The sequence below is a fragment of the Brassica oleracea genome, chromosome C9 (genome assembly GCF_000695525.1).
Source record: "Brassica oleracea var. oleracea cultivar TO1000 chromosome C9, BOL, whole genome shotgun sequence".
Taxonomy (NCBI): domain Eukaryota; kingdom Viridiplantae; phylum Streptophyta; class Magnoliopsida; order Brassicales; family Brassicaceae; genus Brassica; species Brassica oleracea.
Window position 1 is genome coordinate 39985897 of NC_027756.1, and position 9241 is coordinate 39995137.

A 9241-nucleotide genomic window follows, 5' to 3' on the forward strand; every position below is an offset into this window, starting at 1 on the left:
AATTTAATAACAAAAGTCATATTATCTAACAATGATTAATCTTTACTATCTTAAACTAATAAAACAAATTTTAAACTATATAGTTTATTTTAAAAATTAAACAAAACTAAATGTTTAGTTATTTACTCGATAATATAAATCTATGAAGCAAAAAGTTTAATTTTTAAAAAACTTTCTAATTTTGTGAAATGTTATAATATCTTTGAATATGACAACAAAAAAATATTTTACTAATCTTTATATATATAGTTACGATTTTGATAATGAAATAATAATCCGAAAATATATATATATATAAAGATACAAATACATGTGAAAGTTTGAAATAATATATTCAATAAAAAATATACCGTAAACTTATTATGTTTTAAAAATTGATAAACACGTATATGTTATAATATATACCAATTTAGAATTGAAAAAAAAAATTTATAAAAAAATAAATGAAAATAAAAACGCGCTGTTGCGCGAATCGAGATCTAGTAAAGTATTAAAATATACATTACCTCACGTTTAACAATTCATCTAACTTATACATTAAATAACTAACGGTCACACTTAGAATATTTTAAATTTAATATAATTATAGGCCTGATTTTTTTATTATGTCTAACAACTTAAAAAATGTACTACACTTTGTTTAGAAATACACTCCTTAAACATTAAGAGGGTGTTATTGGTTTGTATATTTTAATGAATTTTTAAATCCAAACCAAATATAGTGTTATTGGTTTTATGATTTTAAAATTCTTATTCAAATCTAGTGTTATTGGTTTTATGATTTTAAAATCTATATTCACATCTAGTGTTATTGGTTTTGTGATTTTAAAATAAATTTTGAAATCAAGTGTTATTCAATTATAAAAATTTGTTTAAAAATTTGATTTAAAATTGTGTTTCAATGGATTTGTGAGTGATTTTAAGATCAAAATACAAAGGAACAAATATAGAGGTGAACCCTGTTATTTTGATTGGATTTGTATTATTGGTTTATTATCTTTAAATTTCATAAAATAACAGATTATACATGTGCACGAGAACAAACCCGAACCACATCACCTAGAGCTACAACCTCATCTAGAGTTACCGTAACATTACAGATAGAAATGCCCCATAGCATCTTCACACTTTCCCACCACTTGTCACGGAACTTCCTCTCCACGACAATAAAAACAAAATAAACTCAAGTTCTCCTTTGTTTTCAGAGAGATCAGTTTTTAATGGCGCTCGCGGCTCTCAGCTCACCGAGACTAGCTTATCTGGTTCCCCCTCTGTTCAAAGACTCTTCAACTCCAATAAATAAATCTATCGAAAACCTGCTTCGACTCCAACAAATAAATCTCTTCACATAGATGAAACTGTTTTCTGGATTACTAAGCCCAGCTCCGTTTCTAGAAATGATGATAGATTGGTTGCTAATTCTTGAATATATATATATTTGCCTGAGAATCATATTGTAAAAGATGTTAGAAACTGTGAGACACGAGGAGTACACGTTGATGCCATCTCAAACATTAGCAGTGTCTTGAAAACTAGGGAGGTTACTGAATATGTTGTTAGTCCACGAGATGTTTCGGTTTCAGATCCTTTTCAAATGTATCATGCTGCGAGATCATTGGAAAAGTCAGATTTTATGCGGCAGTTGATAGAAATGAAGCAAAATGGTTTTCTTTCGAGTCCTTTGGGCGGTGCTCCTGTTGAAGTACCTGTATCAAAGTATTTCTTTTAAGAAGAAAAATATTTCACGAGCCTGTCACAACTCTTTTAAATTCATATGGCTGATTTATAATAATCTACTTATTTGATTTTGACATCCATCTGAATTCTTGTGAAATTCAGTTATTTTGATTTTAAAATCATTGAATTTATCAAAAAATTTCAAATCTAGAAAAAAATCTAAATCCAATCAAATACCACAACCAATAACTCCCACTAAGAACAAGATAATCAAATATTTATCATTACAAAAGAAAGACAAATATTTATTGACCAAATTCTTGTTTCGTACTATTGGAATGCCTATATAAAAATATTAGTCAATTTCTAGTCAAATTAAAGGTTTAATATATCTATTTTATATTTTCTGTTTTTAAAGCCTTTAACTTTCAGAAGATCTTACAAAATATTCATTTGACAAAATGAAATTAAATTTCTATACACAGTTATATTGTTAACATATTGAAATAGTCTTATACACCAAAAAAACTCTATAAATTAATAATTTTGGGACTATGGCATTTTATTAATTTATAGAATTATTTATTTTAAAAATTTTCCTTTTTAGATTTTTTTCTATGTTTTTTTTAAAAAGCATTCATAAATCACGGCATTTTTCTATGTTTGAATATTTTTATTTATAAAATAAGAAAATATTTGATTATACTGTATATACAACAATTAAATGTTAGAAATTTGACTTTCAAATATTTTTATTATATTATTTGATGTATATTATTATGTTTCATAGAATTTATATTTGAATTTCGATAGAATTTTGCAAAATATTATCAAAATACATTGAAATGTTAAGGTATTTTCATTGTAAATAGAAAACCAACAATGTAATATTTAGTTTTTGCTTATATAAAATGTATATAAGATAGATTATGAATTTATAATTTTGATGGGACCATATATTTACATAAGACTTTCTAAAAAATATTATCTTATAATTTTTTTTTATTTGTGTCGTATTTTAAACTGGCGCAACTCAGTAATAAACAATATTATTTTATAGTGTTTGATTATTTGTTAATTTAAAGAGTATTACTTTATAGAGTAATAATTTATAGAGTTTCTACTGTATATTGCAATATTTTAATAAATATCAATTTGTGCAAATTTATGGAATAGTCTATACTTATTTACGACATTACACATCTTCTATATATTGATAATACAATTACTATTATTTTCATATACCATCATAAATATATAAAATGTATCTTTTGTATATGATTATTATAAAAATTGATAATAGTTATCATTCTTCATTATAACACAGATTAGAATAACAAGATTGTATATATATTTGTAATTTTTATTGAGAATTTTTATTCATAAATCCAAAATACTTAATATATTTGACATCTCAAAATAAGAGTGATATTCATAAATTTTAGATAAAAAGTTAAAACATATATATATATATATATATGTATAATACAATAAAATACCTTTAAAATAAAAGTTAAATAGGTGTATAAAAGTTTAGAAATGGTACGGGTCATAATTCTTCTCAAAATTTAAAACTTCAAACATTTAAAAAAAAACATAAATAGTTCAAGCACATAAATTTGAATGTAGGTGTAAATTTCAAAATACATAAATAATTTTGCGGTTTTAAACCGCGGGTCGAAATCTAGTTTCTCGTTAATGCCCCTACTAGATGTTTCTGTCACAATTAGGTCATCATCTAAAGAATCTACAAGATCTTCTTGCTGTCTGAATAATTTATAAACTTTTCTTCCTCGCGGCTTTCTAAAAGTATCGTTAATTATAATAACACTAATGAAAACTATCTTTAATTTCATAATTAAACAATTGTAGGGGAAACTTCGTAGATTCGTGGTTAAATCATTTTGCCGTAATAAACAATAAAAAGCAAGACATGGAATATCCCAAAGATTTCGCTGTGTTTGCTTCGTTTGCCACACATGTTAACTTGTTCGTTACAAATATTTTATTTATTACTTTGTCAACTTCTATTATTATTAATTTGTGATTTTATAGTGAATTGAAATATCTTAAGAAATTTTATATTAAAAAAGACGGGCAAAATTAGGAATGATACACAATTGATGAGTTCAGTGGGAAGTGAAATACAGATTTTAAGTACAATTTTATCAGACATTTTATTTTTACATGTCATTTTTATTGACACCTAATTAACAAATGTCATTAGGTTCTCATCACTATATTTTTGTATTCTGGCTATAAAGTTCATTTCTTATATGTCATTTTATTAGGCATTAAGCAATTATATTTTGTCCTTAATTACTTTTATGTTCTTTCATTCAAAATGATATTTTCTGTTGTTTAGAAAATGGATAATATTTAATAAATATACTTAAGCTTCATAGTTCACTAATTCACTATAAAATATTAAAAGGCTGTATTTCTTCTTTTGAAATCGTTATCCACATAGTTTCATAATTTAGCTACATTATCTTGATATTATATCCATTCATCATTATAAGATTCAAGACGCATGTGCGCAGATAAGTGAATTGTTGGCCAAAAATTGGATTCGCATAGTTGGCAAACGTTTTTGCGATCTAAGTTAAATTCGAAGCACGTCAGACAACAGTACATTTAGAGCTTGTAGACTTTAAATTCTTGCTGACGATGGCTTCATTTAGTGTCAAAGGTATTATGCTCCAGAGAAAGATGGATTGACATGAGACTTTTATCCAGTGTTCTAAAATACAGAGTATATACGATATTCAGTAGTATGATGTACTGTTTTTTACTATACGGTAGAATAATAAGGTGATGGTTTGGATGGGTGCAAATACAACATGTATACGGTGTTTATACGGCGTTTATACGACCGTTTATATGCTCACAGTTTATAAGCTATATTTTTAAAGAAATTTTAGTAAACAATTATAATGTACCCCTTTGATTCTTTTGATTTCATTTGACTTCATTCATATCAGTTTATGTTTTCTTTTCAATATTCGATAAATAATTATTATGTATAATTTATTTAATTATGTTTGCTATATATTTTATTATTTAGATATAATTTATACAATTATTTTATTTAGTACAATAGTTTTTATTTATAATATTTCTACCATATATACTACGTATATACATCCGTATATATATCCATGTGCTATATAGTAATCAACTGTCTGGCTACCATATAGCGTATTTTAGAACACTGCTTTTATCAAAAAAAATTGGCACATTGTAAGACAAATCATCACGGAGGAGATACAGAAGTTCTTCAATTTTGCGGTGATCCCTGAAGGATAGAATCATACCTAACTCTGCTTGCTTTCAAAGATTCAGAACCTGTATATGATGAAAGACATAAGGCCGATCAGTCTTTGTTAAGTGCAATACAAGATAATTTCTAAAATCTTGAGGTAGCGTTTGAAATTGATACTGCCTTAGATAATCTCTGAGACACATGGTGCTTTCCTTTCAGAACGCTTAATTTCAAACAACATCATTGTGACCCATGAGATGGTGCATGGTCTTCACATAAATGATTCAATTGAAAAAAAAATTCATGGCAATTAAAACTGGTATGTCGAAAGCGTACAACCGGGTGGAATTGCCATTTCTAGTTTTTATTTTTTAAAGTTGGGGTTTCGTCGTGTCTACATTCGATCGGTCATTACCTGTGTGACTACTGTTTCATACCCGATACTACTAAATGGTCTACCCACTGCCTCATTAAACCAGAGCGTGGAATAAGAAAAGGCGAACCGCTAATTCCTTTCCTATTTGTCATATGCACCGAAGCTTTGGTTAATTTTCTGAATGTGGTGGAAAAGAAAAGAAAGCTCCATGAAATTAGATTGAGTACGGAAGGTGCAGCAGTGAATCATATTTTTATTTACTGATGACTGGTATGCACTAATCACTCAATACAAATATCAAAGTAGTATATAAGATATCAATCTAATCCTAAGTTTTTTCAATCAGTGAGAATGCAAATCAAGTGCTTAATCTAAGTGTAATCAAGTTTAATCAATTGTAGTCAAGTTACAAGATGCAAAGTTAAATGACAAGAAAGTAAAAAACTTTTAAACAATAGAGAATAAGGGAACTCATGCGCAAGGGTATTGACTTTGAGTGATTAAGATCAATTTAAGAATGCTCATAGAAACAATCAATCAAGTTCTACAAATCTAGACTCAATCAATAAACTAATTCTTTTCTAAGACAAGAGTTTATTTGCAATCAATCATTAAACATCAAATTCATTTGGTTTAATTCAATCAAGCATCATTAAAATATATAATAACTATATCAAAACATCCGTAATATCACTTCTCAATGGTTAAGCAAGCAAAGAGCCATGTCAAATTAGTTCAGACATTTTATCAAACACATTCAAGGCATGAAATGTCTAGAGTCTAGATTTATGGAGATCAGTCTTAATCTAGTATTAAGAACAAGAGATAAGCATAGAAAAAGATGAATCTAACATTACACGCTCTAAATCAGCACTAAATCACCTTAAACCCATAAGTTAAAAAAGAGTCTTCTCACTAATCTTAATGATAAACCTTAAACCCATGATAGATTCAAGACAAATTAAGAAGATAATATAAACTCATATTACTCATAAAAGAAAGATTAAGATTACTAAAGATTCAAGCTTTCACCAAAAAGAAATGAATTTCTTAGAGAGAAAACAAGATAATTAGAGTTTTTTGGCCTAAAAGAGTATTTATAAGCCCTTAAAAACGAACTGGGCCCACCCAAAAATCCAAGGTCAGGCCTAATAAAAACCCAAGTTTTTAGTCGATAGTGGCCTCTCAAACCCGCTATGTCTGGTCGATGCGCTTGTCCTGTCACTAACGGCATCACCAAGCCACTACGTTCTCCCCTATGTACAATGTTGCTTCTACAACAACTTCTCTTGGTCGCTTGGTAAGTTCGATGGGTTGCTTGGTCTTCATGAGCAAATCTTCATCTTCATAGTGGCATCATTGGACCGCTATGCTTCTTTGCTATAAAGTATGTTATGAACATAGCGGCTACCTCAACTCTCTACCAAAACCCGCTAGGACGCTTGTGGCTTCGTGGGACTTAGGCGATGATGTCTTGTATACATCAACATCGGCAAGCCGATACCAAAGACCGCTGTCATAACCGTTAGTATCATAACTGTCATGCTATATCCCGCTATGAAAAGCTGTTACTGAGCTTGTTTCGCCTAAAACTTTAATCAAGCCTCTTCTTCCTCAAACGTGTTTCAAACACCTCCAAAAAATCAAAAGGATACTCAAGCACCTAATAAGGACATATACATGAAAATGAATCTAATGATGTCTAAATGATAATCTAAATGATCGATATGCAAAAAAAATGGATAGTTAAATCAATGACAAACACAAGATATCAGTGAAAACATGTAGATGTGCAGAGCCGAAGCCAATGAAAATAAAATGATCGTCGAGTGCCTGCGACAGTAAGGTGAGGCAATTGGCCAAGTGATTAATAAGCTCAAATCCTCGATAATTTTTGGCACAAAAGTTCATGGTACAACAAAATATGAGATAAAATGTATCCTTGAAATCAATAAAGAAGGTAGAGATGGAACATTTTTTAGGTCTTCATGAATGTTTCCAAGGTTCTAAAAAGGATTTGTTGAATTTCATACGGGGAACACTGCAGGGGCGACTCCAAGGCTGGTTTATGAAGGCACTCTCTCAAGGAGGCAAAGAGATATTGTCGTAGTTAATTGCATTATCTCTCCCCGGTCAATGCGATGTATGTTTTTAAACTGTCCAAAGATCTTTGTGATAAGCTCACAAGTGCAATAGCGGAATTCTGGTGGAGCAATAGATCTAATAAAAAGAAGATAGTTTGGGTGTCGTGAAAACGGCTATGCAAGCAAAAAGAAGAAGTAAGTTTGGGCTTTCATGACATCAGTTGTTTCAATCAGTCCCTACTTTAAAAACAAGAGTGGAGGATTTTGAATAATCCTAAGTCTCTAGTGGCAAGAGTTCTAAAAAGTAAGTATTGGAATAGAATAACCCTTATGGAGAGTGGTTTAGGATCTCGTCCTTCATATGTGTGGTGAAGTATTCTCCACGGTAGAGAGCAGCTAGAAAAAAGTATGATCAAATAAATGGGAATAGGCGTCGACGAAGGTCTGGAAAGAGAATTGGATACAAGACCTTGTCCCTCGTCAACCAATTTATCGGTGTGACTGCATTGTAGATCCTACTCTTTCTGTTTCAAATTATTTAATTCCTAACACATGGCTTTGGGATGTTCAAAAGGTAAGACAAGTGTTCTCATGGATTAAGATGTTTCTCTGGTATTGAACATCAAATATGTACTCATCTAAAGGATCAGTTTTGTTGAGATTTCACTCGTGATGGCTCTATTCGTCTTAGAATGGATACAAACTGACTGTAATATCTGTAATATCCAAACTCATGGTCACATTACACTCCCTCCTATTAAAAAGGTTATGTAGTAATATTTGGAAGCTGAAAACTACTTCTAAGATCCGACATTTTGTTTGGAAAGCTCTGATAGGTGCATCGGTAGTGTCCGACCAATTGCGTTCACGAGGCATACCGGTGGATATAACATGAAAAATGTGGGGACTTGGGTATGAAAGTATTTTTCATGCTCTGTTTATGTGTTCCTCTGCTTTATATATGTGGAAGACTACAGGATTACCACTCCCACAGAGAGTTCTGTCTCAAAAATCTGTTTTCCTAAACATTCATCATCTCCTGTCGTGTATTAAAAGTAAAGACTTTCCTACATACCTCAAACGTAGCATTCTTTGGATCCTATGGTATATATGGAAGGCTCGTAATGCTCTTGTTTTTGAAAAAGACAGATTGGATCCAATTTCTATTTTGTTAAAAGCTTAGGAAGAAACAAAGATCTGGTATGAGGCTAACTTTCCGAAATCTAGTCATCACAGTCTGTACAGGAGGGTCAGCCCAACGGGGAAACATAGATTGCGCCTCCTCTGCAGCTTCAGAAGTGTAATATAGGAGCGTCTCGGTCAGCATGAGCTTCGTGGATTGTTAGGGATAATAGAGGTAAAGTTTTAATGAATAGTCATCGCTCCTATTCTTCGGTGAGAAACCAAGAAATGGCAGAGTTATGGATGACTCTTTGTGCGGTCGATTGTATGTGTTTAATGTGCATGGATAACATCATCTTCTAATCCTCTTTTGTGCTGGCTAAAGATAGATTACTAGATTCTTGCCATACTTCGGAAACATGTGGTTTGGTTCACCAAATCTTAGATACTATCCACAGACTAAAAATCTGATATGTATAGTATCTATAGCCGAACATGAATAATCTATCTCTGAAGATTGCAGAGAGTGTCACTGCAGACCAAAGATACTAGTCTTACATAGCCACCAACGGGCCTAATTGGCTTCTTACTCGGATTTTTATAGAAAATTAGCGTCGAATCCATCCCAATGAGAGAGTACTTAGTCATCTTACCTCCCCCATGCCTATAGGTCTGGATTTATTTTGTTTAATTATAGGAAAATGATTGCTGCATACG